We start from the raw sequence: 12,728 nt of genomic DNA, 5'->3' as shown, positions 1-12,728 counted from the left end.
TACCCATATCAGAGCAGTCCTAACTAATGTATGTAATCCCTATCTGATGTATTTAAAACCTGGTCATATGTACAATACCTGTATGAGCAGGATTCAGAAAAGGAATGTCCATGTGGACACGCTGGACAGAACGGCTCCTGTGCGCACAGCTCAAAAAAAGAGGGGTGGAGGCCTCCCCAGTCTTGTGGACACAAGAAAACAATTATATGAAACCAGAACACATGAGCTGCGCGCACAGTGAACAAGCCCGTAGAGACATGTTCACACCACCAAGAGACTTGAAAACACAAAAAAGCACAGTAAAACCAAAAACACAATGTTGCAAAAAAATCACAGTGGACAGCAAGTGCTAGTAAAAAGATGGAAAAAACAGGGTATTTGGTTGATACGTTTTTTGCAAAAAATGTATATTAAGCCGCTCTACCAAACGTCAAGGTATACCCATATCAGAGCAGTCCTAACTAATGTATGTAATCCCTATCTGATGTATTTAAAACCTGGTCATATGTACAATACCTGTATGAGCAGGATTCAGAAAAGGAATGTCCATGTGGACACGCTGGACAGAACGGCTCCTGTGCGCACAGCTCAAAAAAAGAGGGGTGGAGGCCTCCCCAGTCTTGTGGACACAAGAAAACAATTATATGAAACCAGAACACATGAGCTGCGCGCACAGTGAACAAGCCCGTAGAGACATGTTCACACCACCAAGAGACTTGAAAACACAAAAAAGCACAGTAAAACCAAAAACACACTGTTGCAAAAAAATCACAGTGGACAGCAAGTGCTAGTAAAAAGATGGAAAAAACAGGGTATTTGGTTGATACGTTTTTTGCAAAAAATGTATATTAAGCCGCTCTACCAAACGTCAAGGAATACCCATATCAGAGCAGTCCTAACTAATGTATGTATTCCCTATCTGATGTATTTAAAACCTGGTCATATGTACAATACCTGTATGAGCAGGATTCAGAAAAGGAATGTCCATGTGGACACGCTGGACAGAACGGCTCCTGTGCGCACAGCTCAAAAAAAGAGGGGTGGAGGCCTCCCCAGTCTTGTGGACACAAGAAAACAATTATATGAAACCAGAACACATGAGCTGCGCGCACAGTGAACAAGCCCGTAGAGACATGTTCACACCACCAAGAGACTTGAAAACACAAAAAAGCACAGTAAAACCAAAAACACACTGTTGCAAAAAAATCACAGTGGACAGCAAGTGCTAGTAAAAAGATGGAAAAAACAGGGTATTTGGTTGATACGTTTTTTGCAAAAAATGTATATTAAGCCGCTCTACCAAACGTCAAGGTATACCCATATCAGAGCAGTCCTAACTAATGTATGTAATCCCTATCTGATGTATTTAAAACCTGGTCATATGTACAATACCTGTATGAGCAGGATTCAGAAAAGGAATGTCCATGTGGACACGCTGGACAGAACGGCTCCTGTGCGCACAGCTCAAAAAAAGAGGGGTGGAGGCCTCCCCAGTCTTGTGGACACAAGAAAACAATTATATGAAACCAGAACACATGAGCTGCGCGCACAGTGAACAAGCCCGTAGAGACATGTTCACACCACCAAGAGACTTGAAAACACAAAAAAGCACAGTAAAACCAAAAACACACTGTTGCAAAAAAATCACAGTGGACAGCAAGTGCTAGTAAAAAGATGGAAAAAACAGGGTATTTGGTTGATACGTTTTTTGCAAAAAATGTATATTAAGCCGCTCTACCAAACGTCAAGGTATACCCATATCAGAGCAGTCCTAACTAATGTATGTAATCCCTATCTGATGTATTTAAAACCTGGTCATATGTACAATACCTGTATGAGCAGGATTCAGAAAAGGAATGTCCATGTGGACACGCTGGACAGAACGGCTCCTGTGCGCACAGCTCAAAAAAAGAGGGGTGGAGGCCTCCCCAGTCTTGTGGACACAAGAAAACAATTATATGAAACCAGAACACATGAGCTGCGCGCACAGTGAACAAGCCCGTAGAGACATGTTCACACCACCAAGAGACTTGAAAACACAAAAAAGCACAGTAAAACCAAAAACACACTGTTGCAAAAAAATCACAGTGGACAGCAAGTGCTAGTAAAAAGATGGAAAAAACAGGGTATTTGGTTGATACGTTTTTTGCAAAAAATGTATATTAAGCCGCTCTACCAAACGTCAAGGTATACCCATATCAGAGCAGTCCTAACTAATGTATGTAATCCCTATCTGATGTATTTAAAACCTGGTCATATGTACAATACCTGTATGAGCAGGATTCAGAAAAGGAATGTCCATGTGGACACGCTGGACAGAACGGCTCCTGTGCGCACAGCTCAAAAAAAGAGGGGTGGAGGCCTCCCCAGTCTTGTGGACACAAGAAAACAATTATATGAAACCAGAACACATGAGCTGCGCGCACAGTGAACAAGCCCGTAGAGACATGTTCACACCATCAAGAGACTTGAAAACACAAAAAGCACAGTAAAACCAAAAACACACTGTTGCAAAAAAATCACAGTGGACAGCAAGTGCTAGTAAAAAGATGGAAAAAACAGGGTATTTGGTTGATACGTTTTTTGCAAAAAATGTATATTAAGCCGCTCTACCAAACGTCAAGGTATACCCATATCAGAGCAGTCCTAACTAATGTATGTAATCCCTATCTGATGTATTTAAAACCTGGTCATATGTACAATACCTGTATGAGCAGGATTCAGAAAAGGAATGTCCATGTGGACACGCTGGACAGAACGGCTCCTGTGCGCACAGCTCAAAAAAAGAGGGGTGGAGGCCTCCCCAGTCTTGTGGACACAAGAAAACAATTATATGAAACCAGAACACATGAGCTGCGCGCACAGTGAACAAGCCCGTAGAGACATGTTCACACCACCAAGAGACTTGAAAACACAAAAAAGCACAGTAAAACCAAAAACACACTGTTGCAAAAAAATCACAGTGGACAGCAAGTGCTAGTAAAAAGATGGAAAAAACAGGGTATTTGGTTGATACGTTTTTTGCAAAAAATGTATATTAAGCCGCTCTACCAAACGTCAAGGTATACCCATATCAGAGCAGTCCTAACTAATGTATGTAATCCCTATCTGATGTATTTAAAACCTGGTCATATGTACAATACCTGTATGAGCAGGATTCAGAAAAGGAATGTCCATGTGGACACGCTGGACAGAACGGCTCCTGTGCGCACAGCTCAAAAAAAGAGGGGTGGAGGCCTCCCCAGTCTTGTGGACACAAGAAAACAATTATATGAAACCAGAACACATGAGCTGCGCGCACAGTGAACAAGCCCGTAGAGACATGTTCACACCACCAAGAGACTTGAAAACACAAAAAAGCACAGTAAAACCAAAAACACACTGTTGCAAAAAAATCACAGTGGACAGCAAGTGCTAGTAAAAAGATGGAAAAAACAGGGTATTTGGTTGATACGTTTTTTGCAAAAAATGTATATTAAGCCGCTCTACCAAACGTCAAGGTATACCCATATCAGAGCAGTCCTAACTAATGTATGTAATCCCTATCTGATGTATTTAAAACCTGGTCATATGTACAATACCTGTATGAGCAGGATTCAGAAAAGGAATGTCCATGTGGACACGCTGGACAGAACGGCTCCTGTGCGCACAGCTCAAAAAAAGAGGGGTGGAGGCCTCCCCAGTCTTGTGGACACAAGAAAACAATTATATGAAACCAGAACACATGAGCTGCGCGCACAGTGAACAAGCCCGTAGAGACATGTTCACACCACCAAGAGACTTGAAAACACAAAAAAGCACAGTAAAACCAAAAACACACTGTTGCAAAAAAATCACAGTGGACAGCAAGTGCTAGTAAAAAGATGGAAAAAACAGGGTATTTGGTTGATACGTTTTTTGCAAAAAATGTATATTAAGCCGCTCTACCAAACGTCAAGGTATACCCATATCAGAGCAGTCCTAACTAATGTATGTAATCCCTATCTGATGTATTTAAAACCTGGTCATATGTACAATACCTGTATTGTACATATGACCAGGTTTTAAATACATCAGATAGGGATTACATACATTACATTACATACCTGTATTGTACATATGACCAGGTTTTAAATACATCAGATAGGGATTACATACATTAGTTAGGACTGCTCTGATATGGGTATACCTTGACGTTTGGTAGAGCGGCTTAATATACATTTTTTGCAAGAAACGTATCAACCAAATACCCTGTTTTTTCCATCTTTTTACTAGCACTTGCTGTCCACTGTGATTTTTTTGCAACAGTGTGTTTTTGGTTTTACTGTGCTTTTTTGTGTTTTCAAGTCTCTTGGTGGTGTGAACATGTCTCTACGGGCTTGTTCACTGTGCGCGCAGCTCATGTGTTCTGGTTTCATATAATTGTTTTCTTGTGTCCACAAGACTGGGGAGGCCTCCACCCCTCTTTTTTTGAGCTGTGCGCACAGGAGCCGTTCTGTCCAGCGTGTCCACATGGACATTCCTTTTCTGAATCCTGCTCATACAGGTATTGTACATATGACCAGGTTTTAAATACATCAGATAGGGATTACATACATTAGTTAGGACTGCTCTGATATGGGTATACCTTGACGTTTGGTAGAGCGGCTTAATATACATTTTTTGCAAAAAACGTATCAACCAAATACCCTGTTTTTTCCATCTTTTTACTAGCACTTGCTGTCCACTGTGATTTTTTTGCAACAGTGTGTTTTTGGTTTTACTGTGCTTTTTTGTGTTTTCAAGTCTCTTGGTGGTGTGAACATGTCTCTACGGGCTTGTTCACTGTGCGCGCAGCTCATGTGTTCTGGTTTCATATAATTGTTTTCTTGTGTCCACAAGACTGGGGAGGCCTCCACCCCTCTTTTTTTGAGCTGTGCGCACAGGAGCCGTTCTGTCCAGCGTGTCCACATGGACATTCCTTTTCTGAATCCTGCTCATACAGGTATTGTACATATGACCAGGTTTTAAATACATCAGATAGGGATTACATACATTAGTTAGGACTGCTCTGATATGGGTATACCTTGACGTTTGGTAGAGCGGCTTAATATACATTTTTTGCAAAAAACGTATCAACCAAATACCCTGTTTTTTCCATCTTTTTACTAGCACTTGCTGTCCACTGTGATTTTTTTGCAACAGTGTGTTTTTGGTTTTACTGTGCTTTTTTGTGTTTTCAAGTCTCTTGGTGGTGTGAACATGTCTCTACGGGCTTGTTCACTGTGCGCGCAGCTCATGTGTTCTGGTTTCATATAATTGTTTTCTTGTGTCCACAAGACTGGGGAGGCCTCCACCCCTCTTTTTTTGAGCTGTGCGCACAGGAGCCGTTCTGTCCAGCGTGTCCACATGGACATTCCTTTTCTGAATCCTGCTCATACAGGTATTGTACATATGACCAGGTTTTAACCCCTTCATGACCCAGCCTATTTTGACCTTAATGACCTGGCCGTTTTTTGCAATTCTGACCAGTGTCCCTTTATGAGGTAATAACTCAGGAACGCTTCAACGGATCCTAGCGGTTCTGAGATTGTTTTTTCGTGACATATTGGGCTTCATGTTAGTGGTAAATTTAGGTCAATAAATTCTGCGTTTATTTGTGATAAAAACGGAAATTTGGCGAAAATTTTGAAAATTTCGCAATTTTCACATTTTGAATTTTTATTCTGTTAAACCAGAGAGTTATGTGACACAAAATAGTTAATAAATAACATTTCCCACATGTCTACTTTACACCAGCACAATTTTGGAAACAAAATTTTTTTTTGCTAGGAAGTTATAAGAGTTAAAATTTGACCAGCGATTTCTCATTTTTACAACGAAATTTACAAAACCATTTTTTTTAGGGACCACCTCACATTTGAAGTCAGGTTGAGGGGTCTATATGGCTGAAAATACCCAAAAGTGACACCATTCTAAAAAATGCACCCCTCAAGGTGCTCAAAACCACATTCAAGAAGTTTTTTAACCCTTCAGGTGCTTCACAGCAGCAGAAGCAACATGGAAGGAAAAAATGAACATTTAACTTTTTAGTCACAAAAATTATCTTTTAGCAACATTTTTTTTATTTTCCCAATGGTACAAGGAGAAACTGAACCACGAAAGTTGTTGTGCAATTTGTCCTGAGTACGCTGATACCTCATATGTGGGGGTAAACCACTGTTTGGGCGCACGGCAGGGCTTGGAAGGGAAGGAGCGCCATTTGATTTTTTGAATGAAAAATTGGCTCCACTCTTTAGCGGACACCATGTCACGTTTGGAGAGCCCCCGTGTGCCTAAAAATTGGAGCTCCCCCACACGTGACCCCATTTTGGAAACTAGACGCCCCAAGGAACTTATCTAGATGCATAGTGAGAACTTTGAACCCCCGGGGGCGTCACAAATTGATCCGTAAAAATGAAAAAGTACTTTTTTTTCACAAAAAAATTCTTTTAGCCTCAATTTTTTTCATTTTCACATGGGCAACAGGATAAAATGGATCCTAAAATTTGTTGGGCAATTTCTCATGAGTACACCGATACCTCACATGTGGGGGTAAACCACTGTTTGGGCACATGGTAAGGTTCGGAAGGGAAGGAGCGCCATTTGACTTTTTGAATGAAAAATTATCTCCATCGTTAGCGGACACCATGTCGTGTTTGGAGAGCCCCCGTGTGCCTAAACATTGGAGCTCCCCCACAAATGACCCCATTTTGGAAACTAGACCCCCCAAGGAACTTATCTAGATGCATATTGAGCACTTTAAACCCTCAGGTGCTTCACAAATTGATCTGTAAAAATGAAAAAGTACTTTTTTTTTCACAAAAAAATTCTTTTCGCCTCAGTTTTCATTTTCACATGGGCAATAGGATAAAATGAATCCTAAAATTTGTTGGGCAATTTCTCCCGAGTACGCCGATACCTCATATGTGGGGGTAAACCACTGTTTGGGCACACGGCAGGGCTCGGAAGGGAAGGCGCGCCATTTGACTTTTTGAATGGAAAATTAGCTCCAATTGTTAGCGGACACCATGTCGCGTTTAGAGAGCCCCTGTGTGCCTATGCATTGGAGCTCCCCCACAAGTGACCCCATTTTGGAAACTAGACCCCCCAAGGAACTTATCTAGATGCATATTGAGCACTTTAAACCCCCAGGTGCTTCACAGAAGTTTATAATGCAGAGCCATGAAAATAAAAAATAATTTTTCTTTCCTCAAAAATGATTTTTAGCCTGGAATTTCCTATTTTGCCAAGGGTAATAGGAGAAATTGGACCGCAAATGTTGTTGTCCAGTTTGTCCTGAGTACGCTGATACCCCATATGTGGGGGTAAACCACTGTTTGGGCGCACGGCAGGGCTCGGAAGGGAAGGCACGCCAATTGGCTTTTTAAATGGAAAATTAGCTCCAATCATTAGCGGACACCATGTCACGTTTGGAGAGCCCCTGTGTGCCTAAACATTGGAGATCCCCCACATATGACCCCATTTTGGAAACTAGACCCCCAAAGGAACTAATCTAGATGTGTGGTGAGGACTTTGAACTTCCAAGTGCTTCACAGAAGTTTATAACGCAGAGCCATGAAAATAAAATAAAAATTTTATTTTCTCTAAAATGATTTTTTAGCCTGCAATTTATTATTTTCCCAAGGGTAACAGGAGAAATTTGACCCCAAAAGTTGTTGTACAGTTTCTCCTGAGTACGCTGATACCCCATATGTGGGGGTAAACCACAGTTTGGGCACATGTCGGGGCTCGGAAGTCAAGTAGTGACATTTTGAAATGCAGACTTTGATGGAATGCTCTGCGGGCGTTACGTTGCGTTTGCAGAGCCCCTGATGTGGCTAAACAGTAGAAACCCCCCACAAGTGACCCCATTTTAGAAACTAGACCCCGAAAGGAACTTATCTAGATGTGAGGTGAGCACTTTGAACCCCCAAGTGCTTCACAGAAGTTTATAACACAGAGCAGTGAAAATAATAAATACGTTTTCTTTCCTCAAAAATAATTTTTTAGCCCAGAATTTTTTATTTTCCCAAGGGTTACAGGAGAAATTGGACCCCAAAAGTTGTTGTCCAGTTTCTCCTGAGTACGCTGATACCCCATATGTGGGGGTAAACCACTGTTTGGGCACACGTCGGGGCTCAGAAGGGAAGTAGTGACTTTTGAAATGCAGACTTTGATGGAATGGTCTGCGGGCGTCACGTTGCGTTTGCAGAGCCCCTGGTGTGCCTAAACAGTAGAAACCCCCCACAAGTGACCCCATTTTGGAAACTAGACCCCCCAAGGAACTTATCTAGATATGTGGTGAGCACTTTGAACCCCCAAGTGCTTCACAGACGTTTACAACGCAGAGCCGTGAAAATAAAAAATCATTTTTCTTTCCTCAAAAATGATGTTTTAGCAAGCAATTTTTTATTTTCTCAAGGGTAACAGGAGAAATTGGACCCCAGTAATTGTTGCCCAGTTTGTCCTGAGTACGCTGATACCCCATATGTGGGGGTAAACCACTGTTTGGGCACATGTCGGGGCTCGGAAGTCAAGTAGTGACGTTTTGAAATGCAGACTTTGATGTAATGGTCTGCGGGCGTCACTTTGCGTTTGCAGAGCCCCTGGTGTGCCTAAACAGTAGAAACCCCCCACAAGTGACCCCATTTTGGAAACTAGACCCCCCAAGGAACTTATCTAGATATGTGGTGAGCACTTTGAACCCCCAAGTGCTTCACAGACGTTTACAACGCAGAGCCGTGAAAATAAAAAATCATTTTACTTTCCTCAAAAATGATGTTTTAGCAAGCAATTTTTTATTTTCTCAAGGGTAACAGGAGAAATTGGACCCCAGTAATTGTTGCCCAGTTTGTCCTGAGTACACTGATACCCCATATGTGGGGGTAAACCACTGTTTGGGCACACGTCGGGGCTCGGAAGGGAAGGAGCACCATTTGACTTTTTGAATAAAAGATTGGCTGGAATCAATGGTGGCGCCATGTTGCGTTTGGAGACCCCCTGATGTGCCTAAACAGTGGAAACCCCTCAATTCTAACGCCAACACACCCCTAACCCTTATCCCAACTGTAGCCGTAACCCTAATCACACCCCTAACCACAACCCTAACCCCAACACACCCCTAACCCTAACCACAACCCTAATTCCAACCCAACCCTAACCCTAAGGCTATGTACCCACGTTGCGGATTCGTGTGAGATTTTTCCGCACCATTTTTGAAAAATCCGCGGGTAAAAGGCACTGCGTTTTACCTGCGGATTTACTGCGGATTTCACCTGCGGATTCCTATTGAGGAATAGGTGTAAAACGCTGCGGAATCCGCACAAAGAATTGACATGCTGCGGAAAATACAACGCAGCGTTTCCGTGCGGTATTTTCCGCACCATGGGCACAGCGGATTTGGTTTTCCATAGGTTTACATGGTACTGTAAACCTGATGGAACACTGCTGCGGATCTGCAGCGGCCAATCCGCTGCGGATCCGCAGCCAAATCCGCACCGTGTGCACATAGCCTAATTCTAAAGGTATGTGCACACGCTTCGGAAAACGCTGCGGATCCGCAGCAGTTTCCCATGAGTTTACATTTCAATGTAAACCTATGGGAAACAAAAATCGCTGTACACATGCTGCGGAAAAACTGCACGGAAACGCAGCGGTTTACATTCCGCAGCATGTCACTTCTTTCTGCGGATTCCACAGCGGTTTTACAACTGCTCCAATAGAAAATCGCAGTTGTAAAACCGCAGTGAAATGCGCAGAAAAACCGCGGTAAATCTGCCATAAATCCGCAGCGGTTTAGCACTGCGGATTTATCAAATCCGCTGCGGAAAAATCCGCAGAGGACCAGAATACGTGTGCACATACCGAAACCCTAACCCTAACCCTACCCCTAACCCTACCCCTAACCCTAACCCTACCCCTAACCCTACCCCTACCCCTAACCCTAACCCTACCCCTAACCCTAACCCTAACCCTAGTTCTAACTCCAACCTTAGTGAAAAAAAAAAAAATTCTTTATTTTATTATTGTCCCTATCTATGGGGGACAAATGGGGGGGGGGTCATTTACTGTTTTTTTATTTTGACCACTGTGATAGATTATATCACAGTGATCAAAATTCACATTGGAACGAATCTGCCGGCCGGCAGATTCGGCGGGCGCACTGCGTATGCGCCCGCCATTTTGGAACATGGCGGCGCTCGGGGAAGAAGACGGACGGACCCCGCCAGGATCGGTAAGTATAAGGGGGGGAGATCAGGGCACAGGGGGGGAGATCAGGGCACGGGGGGGCGTCGGAGCACGGGGGGGGAGGGATCGGAGCATGGGGGAGAGTGATCGGTGTGTGGGCGGGTGGATCGCTGTGCGGGGGGGTGGATCGGTGTGCAGGGGGGGTGGTTCGGAGCACGGGGGGGGATCGGAGTGCTGGGGGGTTTGATTGGAGCACGGGGGGGTGTGATTGGAGCACGGGGGGAGCGGACAGGAGGACGGGGGAGCGGAGCACAGGACGGAGGGGAGCGGGCCACAGATCGGGGGGCTGGGGGGGCGATCGGTGGGGTGGGGTGGGGGCACATTAGTATTTCCAGCCATGGCCGATGATATTGCAGCATCGGCCATGGCTGGATTGTAATATTTCACCATTTTTTTAGGTGAAATATTACAAATCGCTCTGATTGGCAGTTTCACTTTCAACAGCCAATCAGAGCGATCGTAGCCACGAGGGGGTGAAGCCACCCCCCCTGGGCTAAACTACCACTCCCCCTGTCCCTGCAGGCCGGGTGAAATTGGAGTTAACCCTTTCACCCGGCCTGCAGGGACGCGATCTTTCTGTGACACAGCATATGCGTCACAGGTCGGATTGGCACCGACTTTCATGACGCATACGCTGTGTCACAGGTCGGGAAGGGGTTAAATACATCAGATAGGGATTACATACATTAGTTAGGACTGCTCTGATATGGGTATACCTTGACGTTTGGTAGAGCGGCTTAATATACATTTTTTGCAAAAAACGTATCAACCAAATACCCTGTTTTTTCCATCTTTTTACTAGCACTTGCTGTCCACTGTGATTTTTTTGCAACAGTGTGTTTTTGGTTTTACTGTGCTTTTTTGTGTTTTCAAGTCTCTTGGTGGTGTGAACATGTCTCTACGGGCTTGTTCACTGTGCGCGCAGCTCATGTGTTCTGGTTTCATATAATTGTTTTCTTGTGTCCACAAGACTGGGGAGGCCTCCACCCCTCTTTTTTTGAGCTGTGCGCACAGGAGCCGTTCTGTCCAGCGTGTCCACATGGACATTCCTTTTCTGAATCCTGCTCATACAGGTATTGTACATATGACCAGGTTTTAAATACATCAGATAGGGATTACATACATTAGTTAGGACTGCTCTGATATGGGTATACCTTGACGTTTGGTAGAGCGGCTTAATATACATTTTTTGCAAAAAACGTATCAACCAAATACCCTGTTTTTTCCATCTTTTTACTAGCACTTGCTGTCCACTGTGATTTTTTTGCAACAGTGTGTTTTTGGTTTTACTGTGCTTTTTTGTGTTTTCAAGTCTCTTGGTGGTGTGAACATGTCTCTACGGGCTTGTTCACTGTGCGCGCAGCTCATGTGTTCTGGTTTCATATAATTGTTTTCTTGTGTCCACAAGACTGGGGAGGCCTCCACCCCTCTTTTTTTGAGCTGTGCGCACAGGAGCCGTTCTGTCCAGCGTGTCCACATGGACATTCCTTTTCTGAATCCTGCTCATACAGGTATTGTACATATGACCAGGTTTTAAATACATCAGATAGGGATTACATACATTAGTTAGGACTGCTCTGATATGGGTATACCTTGACGTTTGGTAGAGCGGCTTAATATACATTTTTTGCAAAAAACGTATCAACCAAATACCCTGTTTTTTCCATCTTTTTACTAGCACTTGCTGTCCACTGTGATTTTTTTGCAACAGTGTGTTTTTGGTTTTACTGTGCTTTTTTGTGTTTTCAAGTCTCTTGGTGGTGTGAACATGTCTCTACGGGCTTGTTCACTGTGCGCGCAGCTCATGTGTTCTGGTTTCATATAATTGTTTTCTTGTGTCCACAAGACTGGGGAGGCCTCCACCCCTCTTTTTTTGAGCTGTGCGCACAGGAGCCGTTCTGTCCAGCGTGTCCACATGGACATTCCTTTTCTGAATCCTGCTCATACAGGTATTGTACATATGACCAGGTTTTAAATACATCAGATAGGGATTACATACATTAGTTAGGACTGCTCTGATATGGGTATACCTTGACGTTTGGTAGAGCGGCTTAATATACATTTTTTGCAAAAAACGTATCAACCAAATACCCTGTTTTTTCCATCTTTTTACTAGCACTTGCTGTCCACTGTGATTTTTTTGCAACAGTGTGTTTTTGGTTTTACTGTGCTTTTTTGTGTTTTCAAGTCTCTTGGTGGTGTGAACATGTCTCTACGGGCTTGTTCACTGTGCGCGCAGCTCATGTGTTCTGGTTTCATATAATTGTTTTCTTGTGTCCACAAGACTGGGGAGGCCTCCACCCCTCTTTTTTTGAGCTGTGCGCACAGGAGCCGTTCTGTCCAGCGTGTCCACATGGACATTCCTTTTCTGAATCCTGCTCATACAGGTATTGTACATATGACCAGGTTTTAAATACATCAGATAGGGATTACATACATTAGTTAGGACTGCTCTGATATGGGTATACCTTGACGTTTGG

Source organism: Ranitomeya imitator, chromosome 2 (genome assembly GCF_032444005.1).
Source record: "Ranitomeya imitator isolate aRanImi1 chromosome 2, aRanImi1.pri, whole genome shotgun sequence".
NCBI classification, from domain to species: domain Eukaryota; kingdom Metazoa; phylum Chordata; class Amphibia; order Anura; family Dendrobatidae; genus Ranitomeya; species Ranitomeya imitator.
This window is presented reverse-complemented; position numbering follows the sequence as displayed.